This window comes from Tamandua tetradactyla, chromosome 10 (assembly GCF_023851605.1).
Source record: "Tamandua tetradactyla isolate mTamTet1 chromosome 10, mTamTet1.pri, whole genome shotgun sequence".
Lineage (NCBI taxonomy): Eukaryota > Metazoa > Chordata > Mammalia > Pilosa > Myrmecophagidae > Tamandua > Tamandua tetradactyla.
The window spans coordinates 20,021,011-20,037,492 of NC_135336.1; the positions used below are offsets into that span (position 1 = coordinate 20,021,011).

General features: G+C 41.3%; 1 long non-coding RNA gene across 1 annotated transcript; it reads right to left on the reverse strand.

The window, feature by feature from the left end:
* Positions 1-12,416: 12,416 nt before the first annotated feature.
* On the reverse strand, positions 12,417-14,323 carry LOC143648301 (uncharacterized). Its single transcript, XR_013158499.1, has 3 exons — positions 13,939-14,323; positions 13,622-13,737; positions 12,417-12,758 (listed from the first exon to the last, which is right to left on the reverse strand). It is a non-coding gene; the product is annotated as an uncharacterized LOC143648301 (long non-coding RNA).
* Positions 14,324-16,482: the final 2,159 nt, after the last annotated feature.

Genomic DNA, 16,482 nt, shown 5'->3' on the forward strand with positions numbered 1-16,482 from the left:
GACAGGCTCACCAGCCAAAGCAGGAATGGAACCTGTCTCCTCTGAGTCCTCCTTAAAAGGCTTCCCATGATTACATTTAGCATCACTAATTGCAGAAGACACTCCCCTTTGGCTGATTACAAATGGAATCAGCTGTGGATGTAGCTGACGTGATCATGACCTAATCCTATGAAATGTCCTCATTGCAACAGACAGGCCAGCGCTTGCCCAATCAGATAAACAGGTACCACAACTTGGCCAAGTTGACACCTGTCCCTAACCATGACAGAGGGGATCTCCTATATTCCAAGAAAACTCTTTTTTACCTCCATTGTGTAGTTGCAGTCCTATTTTCCCTTGATAGTCAAGATCAATGACCCTAAGCAGAACAGTAATCCCCTTTCATGCCTGTTGATTCAGTGGCATGAGAAGCCCAAAGTGACCAGGTGGCAATTTTAATTTCCCGTTCAATGGAATCATTGTTGTGTCTCCTGGAAGGAGCACTCCTTCTTTTGGAACTAAGACCTATAGTCCAGCAGAGCTTAAATTTTGACAGGAAGCAAAAATTATCCTTGTGGATCACTAGGGGTGATGGTGATTGGTACCACTCCCATTTTCACCCCTTGATTCCTGGACCCATGAATCCTGGCTATGGAATAAACAGCACCATAGAGTGGATGCTGATTCAGAGTACACACAGTCTCCTTGGAGAATATTGCCCCAGCTCTTCAAGGTCTTGCCACTTAACACTGTGATTGGGTCTTTAAAGGGGCATTCCACCATTCTATCAATCCAGCTGCCTCTGGGTAATGGGGAACATGGTAAGGCCAGAGAATTCCATGAGCATGTGCCCACTCTGTATTTCATTTTTTGTGAAGTGGGTTCCTTGATCATTAGCAATGGTGTGTGGAATACCATGATGGTGGATGAGGCATTACGTAAGTTCGCAGATGGTAGTTTTTGCAGAAGGGTTGTGGCAGGGAATGCAAACCCATATCCGGAGTATGGGTCTCTTCCAGGTTGATCACCTCAGGGAATACTGCCATATTGGGGACTGAGTGTGGGTCTCTGCTGCTGGCAGATTGGGCACTCAGCAGTGACCATAGGCAGGTTAGCCTTGGTGAGTGGAAATCCCTGTTGCTGATCCCATTGCATAACCTCCATCCTTACCATCATGCCCCTGTTTTGTTCATGAGCCCACTGGGCAATGGCAGGAGTAGCTGAAGAGAGAGGATGGCTTGTATCCACAGGATGGTTCATCTTAACCACTTGATTATTAAAACCTTCTTCTGCTGATATCACTCTCTGGTGAACATTCACATGGAACACAAATATCTTCATGTTCTTTGCCCACTCAGAAAGGTCTATCCACATACCTCTTTCCCAAACCTCTTTGTTACCAATTTTTCAATCGTGCTCCTTCCAAGTTCCTGACCATCCAGCCAAAACAAGAGCAAAAGCCCATGAGTCAGTATACAAACGCACCTCTGGCCAGTTCTTCTTCCAAGCAAAATGAACAACTTGGTGCACTGTTTGAAGTTCTGCCTACTGGTCGGTTTTTCTCTCACCACTGTGCTTTAAGGACATCCCAGAAAGGAGGTGTAGTACTGTAGCTGCCCAACACTACAGGTGGTCCCTGTATATTGTGCAGAACCATCTGTAAACAAGGCCTGGGTTTTCTTTTTATCAGTCAACTGACTGTAAGGAACACCCCCAGAGGACACAGTTCTGGTCTGGGGAAGAGAAGGTAATGTGGCAGGAGTGGGCGCCATAGGCATTTGGGCCACTTCCTCATGTAACCTACTTGTGCCTTCAGGACCTAATCAAGCCCTATCTCTAATATAACATTTCCATTTTATGATGGATTGCTACTGTGCACACCCAACTTTATGGCTTGGTGGGTCAGACCACACCCAGCTCAGAATAGGCAATTCAGGTCTCATGGTAACTTGGTGGCCCATGGTTAAACATTCAGCCTCTACTAAGGCCTAGTAGCAGGCTAAAAGCTGTGTCTCAAAAGGAGAGTAGTCATCTGCAGCAGATGCCAAAGCTTTGCTCTGAAAGCCTAAGGGTCTGTGTAGTGATTCTCCTATAGGGGCCTGCCAAAGGCTCTAGACAATATCTATATTTGCCACTGACACTTCCAACACCATTGGATCTGCTGGATCATTTAGCCCAAGTGGCAGAGCAGCTTGCCCAGCAGCCTGGACATGTCACAGAGCCTCTTCGTGTTCCAGTCCCCACTCAAAACTAGCAGCTTTTCTGGTCACTTGGTATATGGACCAGAGTAGCACACCCAAATGAGGAATATGTCATCTCCAAAATCCAAAGAGGCCAACTAGGTGTTGTGCCTCTTTTTTGATAATAGGAGGGGCCAGAGGCAACAGCTTATCCTGCACCTTAGAAGAATATCTCAACATGCTCCACACCACTGCCACCTAAAAATTTCACTGAGGTGGAAGTCCCCTGTATTTTTGTTGGGTTTATCTCCCATCCCCTTATATGCAAATGCCTCACCAATAAGTCTAGAGTGGTTGTTACTTCCTACTCACTAGGTCCAATCAGTATGATATCATCAATATAATGGACCAGTGTGATGTCATGTGGGAGGGAGAAATGATCATGGTCCCTGCATACAAGATTGTGACATAGGGCTACAGAGTTGCTAAACCCCTGAGGTAGGACACTGAAGTTACAGAGCCTTGTGCACTGAATGCAAACTGTTTCTGGTGGTCCTTACTTACAGCCATTGAGAAAAAAACATTTGCCAGATCAATAGCTGCCTACCAGGTACCAGGCAATGTGTTGATTTGTGGTATCGAGCAATGATACCACATCTAGAACAGCAGCTGCAATTGGAGTCATCACCTGGTTAAGTTTATGGTCATCCACTGTCATCCTTCAAGACCTATCTGTTTTCTGCACAGGCCAAATAGGAGAGTTGAATGGGGATGTGGTGGGAATCACCACCCCTGCATCCTTCAGGTCATTAAGAGTGGTATGAATTTCTGCAAACCCTCGAGGAATCTGGTATTGCTTCTGATTCACTATTTTGCTAGGGAGGGGCAGTTCTAGTGGCTTCCCCTTGACCCTTTTTTTTTTTTTTACAATAAAACCCATCACTAGATGGGTCAGAGAACCAATGTAGGGATTCTGCCAGTGGTTGAATATGTTGATTCCAATTATGCGTTCTGGAACGAGGGAAATGGCCACAGGATGGGTCCAGAGACCTACTGGATCCACTGTGAGATGGAACTGAGCTAAAACCCCATAGATTACCTGACCTCCATAAGCCCCTACTCTGATTGGTGGACTACAGTGACATTTTGGGCCTACTGTGACTAGTGTCACTTCTGAGTCAGTGTCCAATAATTCCTGAAATATCTAATCATTTCCTTTTCTCCAGTGTGCAGTCACCCTGGTAAAAGGTCACTGATCTCCTTGGGTAAGGCTGGGGGGAAGGCTAACAGCGTAAATTTGGGACTGTGTTAAAGGGTCCCTCCAAAGGGTACATGCACCCCCCACCCCCCACCCAATTCGAGGGGCTCTGGGTTTGGAAACTTTCTCAATTCTGGGAATTGATTAAGGAACCATGACTCTGTGTTTTTGTAATTCAAGTTAGACTTGTGGTCACTTGACCTAGTATTCTTCTGCTTATATAGCTCAAACAAGAATTTGGTAGACTGCCTTTCTCATCTATTTTACTTCTAGGTACCCCAATGATCCACTAGCCAATGCCACAGGTCTGCGAGCCAGAGTATTTTTGCCTGCTGCTTTGTGTCTGCTGTCCATTATGAGGCCTCACCTACCTTGTCTATGGTGAATAACTGTTGCCACGTGACTTTTGCCAACTCAGGATCTGATCATCCCCATTGTGTTTAAGGATTCCAGCTCAGTGACGGTAGTTCCCACAGTAATATTTGACTAAAGAGAAAGGTGTCTACAGAGCTCTTCAGATGATGGAGATAGTCTCACAAATTTATTTCTCAAGGTTCTGGGGAAACATGTGTCTTCTGGACATTCCTGGGGTATGTGAGCAGTTCTTCCATGATAAAACCACTCTAACATTCTCATCTCTGTAAGCCTCTGGATCACCTCATCTACATCATACCAGGGCAGTTTTGGCATTTTGACCTCAGGTAATGTTGGCGACCTTTTGGTCCATGATTCGGCCAATGATCCAAACAAACTGTTAATGCCCTTTCTAACCCCTCAAGCTACAACACTGAATGCAGAATCTCTGCTTAGTGGGCCCATGTTTTAATTTGAAAGCTGCTGGAATGCAATATACCTGAAATGGAATGGCTTTTAAAAAGGGGAATTTACTTAGTTGCAAGTTTACAGTTCTAAGACTATGAAAATATCCAAATTAAGGCAAGGCTGTGAAACTGTCCAAATTAAGGCATCCACGGATCCTGAAAAAAAAATTTAAATGATCATAAGAGGATATTATGAACAACTGTACACTAACAAATTAAACAACTTAAATGAAATGAGCAGATTTCTAGAAACATACGAATTACTGGCCCGACTCAAGAAGAAATAGGAGATCATAACAAACCAAGTACAAGTAAAGAGTTGATTAGTTATCAAAAATCTTCCTACAGTGAAATGCCCAGGGCCAGATGGCTTCAAAGGGGAATTTTATCAAATATTCCAAAAAGAAGGAACTAAGACCAATTTTGCTCAAAGTCTTCCAAAATAATTGAGGAAACAGAAACATTACATAACTCATTTTAGGAAGCTAACATCACTCGAATACCAAAACTGGATAAAAGTGCTACAAGAATGGAAAATTACAGACCAATCTCCCTAATGAATATAGGTGTAAAATTTCTCAACAAAATTTTAGCAAATTGAATCCAATATATTAAAAGAATTATACATCACAGCTGGGTGGGGTTTGTACCAGGAATGCAAGGGTGGTTGCATTCAATCAGTTAATATTATAAGGGAATCAATTATTGTAATATAGCACATTAACAAATCGAAAGGGAAAAATCATAGGAACATATCAATTGATGCTGAAAAAGTATTCAACAAATTTCAGCATCCTTTTCTCATAAAAACACTTCAGAAGAAAGGAATTGAAGGAAACTTCCTCAATATCACAAAAGACTTATATGAAAAACCTACAGCCAGCATCATTCTCAATGGTGAGAGATTGAAATCCTTTCCCCTGAGATTGGGAATGAAACATGGATGCTCATTGTCACAGCTATTATTCAACATTGTACTAGAAGTTTTAGCTAGAACAGGAAGGCGGGAGAAAGGAATAAAAGGCATTCAAATAGGGAAGGAGGAAGTAAAACATTCAGTATTTGGCAGATCCTATACTTGGAAAATCCTAAGAAATCTATGACAAAGTTACTTGAGCTAATAAAAAAATGCAGCAAAGTGACAGATACAAGTTTAATGTGCAAAAATCAGTAGTGTTTCTATATACAAGTAATGGTCTCACTGAGGAGACAATTAAGGAAAAAACTCCATTCAAAATAGCCACTGAAAGAATCAAGTATTGAGAAATAAATCAGGGATGTGAAGGACCTGTACATAGAAAACTATAAAACACTGCTAAAAGAAATTAAAGATCTTTTTTAAATAATTTTTTTAATTTTTAAAAATATAACAATAAACAAACACATTCTTAACATATGATCATTCCGTTCTACATATATAATCAGTAATTCGCAATATCATCACATAGTTGCATATTCATCATCATGATCATTTCTTAGAACATTTGCATCAATTCAGAAAAAGAAATAAAAAGAAAACAAAAATTCATACATACCATACCCTCCCTTTCATGGATCACTAGCATTTTAATCTACTAAATTTATTTTAACATTTGTTCCCCCTATTATTTATTTTTATTCTGTATGTTTCATTCATCTGTCGATAAGGTAGATAAAAGGAGCATCAGACACAAGGTTTTCACAATCACACCGTCACACTGTGAAAGCTGTATCATTATACAATTAAAGAAGATTTTAATAGATGGAAAGACATTTCGTGTTTATGGACAGGAAGAATCTGTAGAAGTTGATCTACAGATTGAATGCAATACCATCAAAATTCCAACAACCTGTTTTGATGACTTAGAAAAGTTAGTTATCAAATTTACTTGGAAGGTAAAGAAACCTCGAATAGATAAAGATATCCTAAAAAAAAGCAATGTGGGAAGACTAGCACTTCCTAAAATGTAAGGACTAACACTTGAAAGCTTACTATAAAGCCACAGTGGTCAAAACAGCATGGTATTGGCATAAAGATAGAAGGATTGACCAATAAAACTGAATTGAGAGTGCAGAGATTGACCATCAAATCTATAGTCAATTTATCTTTGACAAGGACCCCAAACTCACTGAATTGGGACAGAATAGACTTTTCAATAAATTGGCTTGGGAGCAGTGGATATCAATAGCCAAAAAAAATGAAAGAGAACCCCTCTCTATCTTATACTCTATATAAAAATTAACTCAAAACGATCAAAGACCTAAATATAGGAGCCAGTACCATAAAACTCCTAGAAAAAAATATAGGGAAACATCTTCAAGACCTAGTGATAGGCGGTAGTAGCCTCTTGAACTTTACACCCAAAGCTCAAACTATGAAAAATAAAATAGATAAATGAGAACTCGTCAGAATCAAAAGCTTCTGTGTCTTAAAGGAGTTTGTCAAAAAGGTGAAGAGGCAGCCAACTCAATGGGAGAAAATATTTGGTGACCATATACTGGATAAAAGCTTGATATCCTGTATATATAAAGAAATCATACAACTCAACCACAAAAGAATAAACAACCCAATTATAAAATGGGCTAAAGATATGAATAGGCATTTTTCCAAAGAGCAGGTAAAATGGCTGCCTTTTTCCCCCTCTGTCTGTGAAGAGCTTGTGAGAAGTGGAAAATGGCAGCAGTGCTCTTACCTCTGATCTCTCCCATGGAGGTTGCCCCCTGGACTGAGGGAAGGTGGTGGTCCCCTGCGCCCGGTGCCATCGCTGTTCTACCGCCACGTGCAGGGCCCTGAATCCTACATCTGAGTCCCGGGGCCATGAGGGGGCTTTGGCCTAAAGATGGACATGGCTTTGGGAGCTGTTGGGGGTGGGTTGGTGGTCCAGCCGCAGCAGCTCGTCCAGCTCTTAGACGCTTCAGAGCCGTATTAGAAATGTCTGGGTCTCCATGAAGCCCTAGGGGTTTGGGCAGGAATGGGTTTGACGGCCTTCATCCTTCATAAAATAAGGAGTGTTGATAAAAGAAGCAAAGCTTTGAAAGCTTCGGACCCACGCCTGCGCAAGGTCACCATTAACCAGCTCAGCGTAGAGAGCGGGTCAGAGGTAAGGGCGTTCTGGCTGGGAATGGGCGGCGACCCTGTTCGATGGGGTCCTGGTGCATTGGGGCTTCATGGCGTGAATAAGCCTGTGTGTAAGCCAGCCCTCTGCCTGTGCTTCTGCTTTAGCCCTTCCCCCTCAGGCCCTTGACGCTTTGAGGCAGCAGATGCAGTTGGAATCTCCCTGAGCCTTCCCACCTTTGGGAAGCCCCAGGACTGAAAAATAAATAGGTCCCTGTTCCAGGAGTTGGGCATCAAAATCTGGGTGGGCACTCACTCTCCTGAAGCTCAGTAAACGTTTAGCAAACAGAAGCACATGCGCGCGCGCGCGCACACACACACACACAAAATAAATAAATAAATAATGATGGTTGGGTATTTGGTACACACAATTTATAAAGATTAAATAAATGCTCTCTTCTATTCTCAGCTAAATAAGTGTTTTTATCACAAATCATTGTTGAATTTTATGAATTTTTTCCTTGTAGTATTTTCCTTCTAATTTGTATATGGGATTTACCTTTCATTTTTGTTGTTTAATGTAATTTCTTTAATTTCAAAAGAATTTTATCTATTCTATCTATCTATTCTTCTGGAATAAGTTCAACTTGGTCATGATATATGTATATTTTTCTGTACTTCAGAATTACACAAACTATTATTTTCTTTAGGATTTTTGCATGCATGTTCATAATTTGAGGTTGGCCAATCAGTAATGCTCTTTTCTCATGGTTTTTGCATCATGGTTACTTTAGCCTCTTAGAATGATGGGGAAAGCATTTCTTCATTTGCTCTTTTTCCATTTTCTGGAAAAGTTTGTAGTTATTAGGGATTTTATATGTTCCTTGAATGCTTAGAAGAACTCACTCATAAACCTGTCTCGACATGCTGTTTTATTTGTAGCTATGGATTCCATTTCTTTAATACCTTTTCAGGCTTGCTGTTTCTACTTGAGTTCATGCTTTTTTCATATTTCATCTGTGAATTTTATTTAAAAAATAGTGTATCTACATGAGTCCATCTATATGAAATTCTAGAAAAGGCAAACTGATGTAAAATGACAGAAAGTAGATCAGTGGTTGCCTTAGACTGAGAGTGGAGAAAAAGATGGCCATAAGAAAAGTTTGGGGGCTGATGGAAAAGTTTGGTGTCTTGATTATGGTTTTAGTTTCATGGGTATATATAAATGTCAAAACTGTAAATATGTGAAGTTTATTATACCTAAAATTATACCTCAATAAATATTATACATAAAAATATGCCTATTTTATTATATATAAAATAGGAAGGGAACAACTGTTGATACACACATTTCAAAGTCATTGTGCTGACGAAGAGAAGATAGACACAAAAGAGTACATATTGTATGACTCCATTTGCATTCAATTCTAGAAAATGCAAAGTATTCTCTCCTGACAGAAAGCACATCATTGGTTGCCTGGATGGACTGCAAAGGGCAGGAGGAAACTTCTGGATGTGATGGAAGTGTGTTCTGTATCTTGATTATAATGGTGTGTGTGTATATATATACATATATATGTATATGTATATATGTGTGTATGTGTATATATATATATATATATATATATATACATCCATGAAAAGTCATTGAATTTTACACATTAAATGGAAACAGTTTATTGATGTAAATTATACCTCATTATTATTGATGTTAATCATGCCTCACTAAAGTTAGTCTAAAAAAGAAAAGAAAATCATTAAAAAGAACTTTGTTTCAATCCTGGTTCCAGGAGTCATTCAAGCTGAGAATTACACAACTGCACACGGTGGGTCTGGTAGGTGGCTTTGCTTGGGAAAATATATTTACACGGGTCTCTCAGCTATGTAAGAGCAAAACCCAAAGCCTCTTCTCTAATGGAGACTTTGGGGACAACAAGGAGCTAACTTGCTATGTATTAATATAAAAGTTTTGTTTTCACTAAGGGTAGAGTTAAAAATCTTGTCAAAATTAATAAAGTATTTTGCTTTTATTCCTTTGGTTGGGCCTAGACATAGGGAAAATTGGGGCCTTGGATGTTAAGGAGAGAGGACTGGATTTAGAGGGTTCTTGTCTAAGTGATAAAGCTGGTTCCTGAAAAACTCGGTGAGAGATCAGGGGCTGAGGAACAAGATGATGAGTACGGGGGGTGGGAGGTGGGGGACATGGCCAATGAACAGCCAGGAGTGAAGAGATCAAATTCTTTTAAGTTTTCCCATTTCGGCACTTTATTTCCCCCTCCTTGACCTGTAACCCATGAGCCTTCGGTTAAAGTTGGGTTAAATGCTACAATTTGGTGTTTGGGAACATTCGTGGGGGAGATGGGTCTGAGTCCAGGTAGGTGGAGCACCATGGAAGCTTGGAGATATGGTTACAAAGTTGCTAGAAGTGACCATCAGAGAGACCCAGAGTGGTGGAACACAGAGAAAGGTGACAAAAGTCACCTGAATGCAGATTGAGGAAGCAAGTAAGTACTCCTCAGGGATTCTCAGAACTACCAGGGGAGGAAACAGGATTTCCTGTGCTCAGAAGGAAGGGGGTCATGGACTCTGTTAGTTGGTGTTGAGAGGAATGGTGACCCCCTAAAAGATGGTAGCTTGGGATGTCTGGATTACAAAGAGAACAACCAGACTCACCTCCCACCTGTCTCACAAGGACGTCTGGAAGGTTCCTGAGTTATTTAGACTGAGTCAGAAAAATAACCCAGGAGGTCAGTTTCCCCCTCCTATCTCATGTTGTCAGAATAGACCCATGGTAAATGGCCAAACCCTAACTAGTAATTGCACTTGGTGGTTTGATGTCAGTTTATGACTGGACTTCGGACCTGAAAGAGAGTTAAAACTAAAGAGAGTTGGGAGAAAAAATAATTTCCTCCTTGGATTACCAAGCGAGAGCATCAAAAATGAAAGGCATCGTTCATCTCAGTCTTCTCACCCTCCTTTTTGCAACCTCTGGTAAGGAATATTGTTTTATTTAAGTTCTTCTAATCATGTTGGTTCTCATTGTGATAGAATTAGCAGACTTAACAGCTACCAATTCTTATAGCTCAACAGGGTGGACCATTTTGTAGGTGAAGTTTCTCTTGAACTCAGCTCTAAGAAAAAAATTAAATTCTGTAATTAAAGAAGATAGAACAGTAAAAGAAGAGGTTTGTAGACTAAGACTTTGGGGTTCGTTAAACCAGAGAGTTGTCACTGAGAGTTCCTGTGGCCAGATGAGAATGTCACTGTGGGTTCTGAGGGCTCTGCACCCTCACAGAGGCTTTCTGGATCCCTTCCCATGATAATCACAGAGAACGTGCCACAAGAAAAGCCCTCCTTCCGCACATATACTTGAATTAGAGTCTGCTAGGCCAAGGAGAGCAATTGTCATATGACTGGACTCCAGAAATGTATTTTTTTCTTCTGAGTTAGGAAAGGTTAACTTGGGGGCATGAGGATGAGAAGTTCATTTGTATATCTGAGAGATGAGGTTTAATGAATGGAAATTTAGAAGCTGTTTTCAGAAAGGTATAAAGAATTGGCTAAGGCAGAAATATGAAGAGAAACTGAGTCCATTTTAAGGAAACTCGAGTGGGCAATGATAGGATTTGCTTTTTTGAGAGCTGGTCAGAAAGTCCTAACAGGGGGAAGGTTGGGGAAGGTTGTCCTCCCTAAGGAGCAGGGCTCCTCCAATCCATGCCATCAGCTCTGGGGACAGATGCTACATCTTTAGATTACTAAGAGCTGTCTGACTTTCAGGAGCCACCATTAGAAAAGGCTTCACTGGCATCACTGGCATCAGATGGAAGAAGAAATGGGTGGGGAGGACCAGGAAGGGTCTCAGGCTGGGAGAGGAGGGGAAATGGTGAGAGATCGGGGAATCAGGAATCACTGAGTGTCAAGATACCCTGGGGAGTGGGGAGGATATTTCATGGCCCAGAGAACTCAAGGGGCAACGCAAGTAGCTCAGCATCGTATAGTGTGGGGAAAACATGCTTTGGAGTGAAGCAAGCAGGGATCAAATACTATGCCCCTACTTATTATCTGTGGGGTATCTCTGAGCCTTCTAGTATACCCCTACTTGTTAGGAGTATAGAAGAAAAATTTCTATACTGAAGAGTAACTGAGATGGTTAAATAAGACAGAGTATATGGTGGGCAGGGGATAATGCCTGGTACGTGTAGGGTTCAATAGATATTCCTTAGTGACCAGGTTGCTAAGAGAAAGGATTGAAATTGGGTTACGGACAGAAATAAAGAGAGCCAGGAACTGGCAAAGCAGATGGCTGTAAACACTCCATAAGCAAGCTGAGATTTGTTGAGTAGAACTGAGCTGAGCTCTGTGAAGGCTGCTGCTGTATCTTAATTGCCAGTATCTATTTTGTACACAACTATCATTCTGAAGTCAGGCATTGCCTTCCTGACGGGCTTGATGGAAAACAGAAAGGAATCAAATAGTCTTTCTTTGGGAGACAAAGCCCTTCACCCTCCACATGGAGCCACCTCATTTCCCATGAGTAAAGCGTTCAAAGACTCTGGAAGCTGGAATCAGTCCCTACTCTGGACGAGGCCCACGTGACATGCAGGGGCCAAGGAGAAGGCACCTGGTGACTCAGCAGTGGGTGGGCAAGGGGACGTCCTCAGAGGAGAGAGTGAGGTAAGGAAGGCGGTGGCCTGAGCAGGAAACAGAAAGATCATTCCTATCACAAAGGGCAAAGGAATATCATTTGTTCTCCTTCCCTGTACCCTCTCCTTACAAACCCTAACAGGAAATAAGAAGGCGGTCACTTTGTGAAAAGCACTGAGAACCTGTTTGGAGGCCTTTCTGGTTACATGTGGAAAGAACTGTAGACACTGACCAGGCAATTCAGATTTATGTATTTATGGGTTACCCTTGGCGCTTTTTGTCATGTCTGCACTTGTATTCAATGTTTAAACTTTGGTTTTGTTTTGCTCTTCTTTGTTTAAAAAAGTTCAAATTACGCAAACCTGTTGTAACAAATTCAAACAGTACAGATATTTGTGAGCACAAAAGTGACATTATGACCTGCCCTTCCACCCACCTCCCCCATCCTTGCCACCTATTCTGAGATCTACTACTCTTGAGAGGTTGGTGGATGTTAAGGTTTGTTTTGGAAAGAAAAAAAATCTTTTCTTTTTCTCCAGAATGTTAAAGGTTAGGCAGATGTGTGTGAGGAATTACTATTTCAAAAACAAGTCCCATTTTGGATTCTTGTACACTTTTACATCCTCACTGCCGAGCATTGACTGATGCCTTGAATGCGACACGTACTTTATATTTATTGGGAAAAAAAACAAAGAAAAACTTTGCAGGCTTGAAATTCAAAGTTCCTTTAATAGGCAAAACTTTCCAGGTTGTTTTAGTTTTCTTTGAGAGATTAGGACTGTTTCATTCCTCAGGATCTGATGGGAACATTTGGGAACCAAAGTTTCATAAAATCCAAGAACCTATGTCAGGAAGAAAGGCCATTTCTTATAAGTGGTTTTAGAAAACCTGCAACTAGCTCTGAACAGAGCAGCCCCAGATGTTCACCAGGCAGTGATGGTGATTATATTCTCCAGGAAGTAGTCATATCAGGGAATATCTTTTTTCCCCTTTAAGCCCATGACTGATGCCAAATGGACAGTGTGCTATCCATGTATTATTTAGAAGCTCCAAAACCTCAGTAAATAAAAAGGTTAAAACTATTTTTACTATGCTGACACCATAATATATTTCTATAACTAGAGATTGCATATAATAGGTTATATCGCAGTTCCTCTTGGGTAACCAGCCTTTCCACTCTAAACTGTCTTCCCTGGAATCTATACAACGGTCAGATAAAACACATGCAAACACAGCCACCCATACACACACGCACGCCTTTATTTTAGGGTGTTTTGTTTTAAACCCATGTTATTGCTGTTCACAATGATGAATAGCTCTCAGCTTGTAATGTGTCTCATTTATTAAAACTAATTGGGCATTTTTGAATGCTATCTTCCCAGCAAATGGAAATTTGAAACCAAAATGAACAAACCACCCTAGCTAAAGCTCCCTGCCAGAATCTCAGAGACCTGCAGAAAACCTCTTAAGAAGTTCCAATTAGTTGCGTGCCTACGTATGCAAACATTTTGGTTATTTGGCATCAGCAGAGAGCGAACATTTCTGAAGCATGAAATTCAAGGTCTGGTAGGGTGTTGGCTGTTTGTGCCCACAGTCTGCCAAGCCCTTTTCTTTTGTAGAATTTTCTCACTTTTCATGGCCTAGGTCCCCTCATCCCCAACGGTCCCCGTGCTCCTCCAGTAATAGGGGACAACGCGGAACTGACCTCTACCTCCATCGCTTTCATTCTGGTCTCTGATCTTCTCTCTTCTCACTCTGTTTGATTCTCTTGTACTTGGCTTTTCCATTAAATGGTTGACCTTTTACACAACTCCCAAGGTCCTAGTTAAGATATTGACATTACACAGACCTGGTTTTGCTTCTGGGATCTTCTATCAAATGTCATTGCTCCTCTTGATTTCACAGGTACTGTATAGCACGGGGTAAGCACTTTATAAATGATAATATTAGCAGGAATAGGAGTAGCAGAAGTCAACATTGCCGGCTATATCTTTCCTGGCCCCTGGAGGAGCGATCACTTACCTTTTCACATTTAGGAGCAACTATTTTATGTCAGGCCCTGTTCAAGAGAGGAGCCAGGCTCTGCTCACAGACCCACAGGAGACCCAGACAGCATCTTCAGCAGTTGCCTGTACCAGAGGGCTTTGGAATATTTTCCCCACTGATACATTTTCTTTTAATTTTATTTTTTAAAGCTATTGTCAACAATGAAGGATTCTAGAAAACTGATCACTGGATCACTAGTTGTTTACTAACCCACGAGTCCAGAGGTTCCTAGAGTTGTGAAAATGCAACTTTGACTGACTACCTCAGCCCTAGGCAAAGATGACTTAGTCATCTGTCTAGGATTTTACATGGTTAAACATCATTAGAAAAAAACTGGGGAGAAATTCAATTAACACTTACTGAGGTCTATTTATTCCATCATTCTTTAATACTCCCCCTTTCCCTTCATATCTATCAAAAGGGGAAACACCATGCAATGGAAAATTGGGGCAATTGCCTTAAAGTGTAGAAAACAAAAGGATTCAACCCTCAGGTACTAATTGCGCCACCTGGTGGCAGTTCAACTGTCCTCTCTGAGGATAAGTCTCAGGAATAACCAGATCAACAGATCCACAAACACAGACATAAATTCTAATACCTCCTGGTACTCGTGTTAATAAATATTAACTCTTTATATTATTTGTAACTCTTTTTTTGTAATAGTTTTCAATAACATTTTCCCAATTTTTTCAGTTTAATTGTTCATTTTATTTATTGTCTTTTGTATCTTCAAGTAATCATGAATTCTCATTTTTAATGGATTCACATATATTCATTTTCCTAAAAAAGAATGAGTTGGGTATTAATTAGTATTAAATAATTTGTAATGGTAACTCTAATATTTCTTCAATATGCTATCTTCTGAAACCTGATATCTTTGTTCCTCCAGTCACCAGTCAAAAGAACAATTCTGCTGCCACTACACAGCCTAATACATCTGGTCTCAATGCAACTACTCTAACTGTTTCCAGCGCAACTACTCCAACCGTTTCCAACGCAACTACTCCAACCGTTTCCAACGCAACTACTCCAACCGTTTTCAACGCAACTACTCCAACCGTTTCCAACGCAACTACTCCAACCGTTTCCAACGCAACTACTCCAACCGTTTCCAACGCAACTACTCCAACCGTTTCCAGCGCAACTACTCCAACCGTTTCCAGCGCAACTACTCCAACCGTTTCCAACGCAACTACTCCAACCGTTTCCAACGCAACTACTCCAACCGTTTCCAACGCAACTACACCAACTGTTTCCAATGCAACTACTCTAACTGCTCCCGGCACAACTGCTACACCAGCTCCCCACACAAACTCTACAAATGGTTCCACCACAAATCCCCCCATTACAGATTCAACAACTTTTAATTGTACAGTCACAGCAAATGTAGCTCAGAATTCCAGCACCGTGACAAAAAATGAATCAACCACAACTGCTGGTTCCTCAGGTAAGAGCAATACCCTTGAAGACTCCTCAGTAAGGGTTCCTAGCATTGTGGGGGATGATAGATAAATGTGTCGTGGTGGCATAGGAAAATGGGTGTAAAGGGACCCAGGCTCGTAGTGATGAGAGAGACCCTAACTGACTACCATCACTTCCATTCTCTCCTCTTTTTCTTCCCACCCATCCCACCTCAAGTTATTTTCCAGGTGTAGAACATTTTTTTATGAACTTGAAGTTTGTGAAAGCTGCTTTTCTAGTGTCTCTCCCAGGCAGGGGATTTTTTGAAATAGTTTCAGCTTCTCAGAGAAGGCTGAGGCCAAACAAGCACTGGCTCTCGCTCAATTATCTAACTCCCTGGTCTACCCCAGAGGCAGTCCCCTTTACACTGAAGTTATGGCAGATCACAAACCAAAATTTTGAGCCAAGTGAAGGACTTTGAGCCTGAGGGATGAAAACCTAGTGTTTGAGCAGTCCCAGGCATGACCAGAACCATTGTCCAAAGGACAGATGTCTTGAGGATGCTGTCTGAGAGATGACAATCTACCTCAAACAGAAGTATTGAAACAGAAACAACTTACTTCATTGCCAAAGCTTGGTCTAGAACAGGGGTCAGCAAACCTTATCTGTAAACACCAGCTAGTAAATGTTTTAGGCTTTGTGGGTCCTTCACTGTCTCTGTTACACTACTCAATTTTACCTTTGTAGAATGAAAGCAGTCATAGGGAATAGGCAAATGAATGAACCTGGCTGTGTTCCAATACATCCTTATTTATGAAAACGGAAGATGAGCCAGATTTGGACTATAAGCCATAGTTTGCCAACCCCTGATCCAGAATTCTCAGACTTTATAGCCTGAAGAGTCTAGATAGACTCTGTCATTCTCAGAATGGGAAACTGAGGTCCAGTGGGGACAGTGGCTTGCCCAGCATCAGAGTGCAAGTTGATATCTCCCTACCCCTACTACTGGTGACTTCCCCAACATTTTCTGATAAAGAAATCTAAGAAATGGATGATTGCGCAAAGAGAGCCTGGAACCTATATCTAAGACCTTGTTCCCCAGTCCTCTTCCGTGGTTAG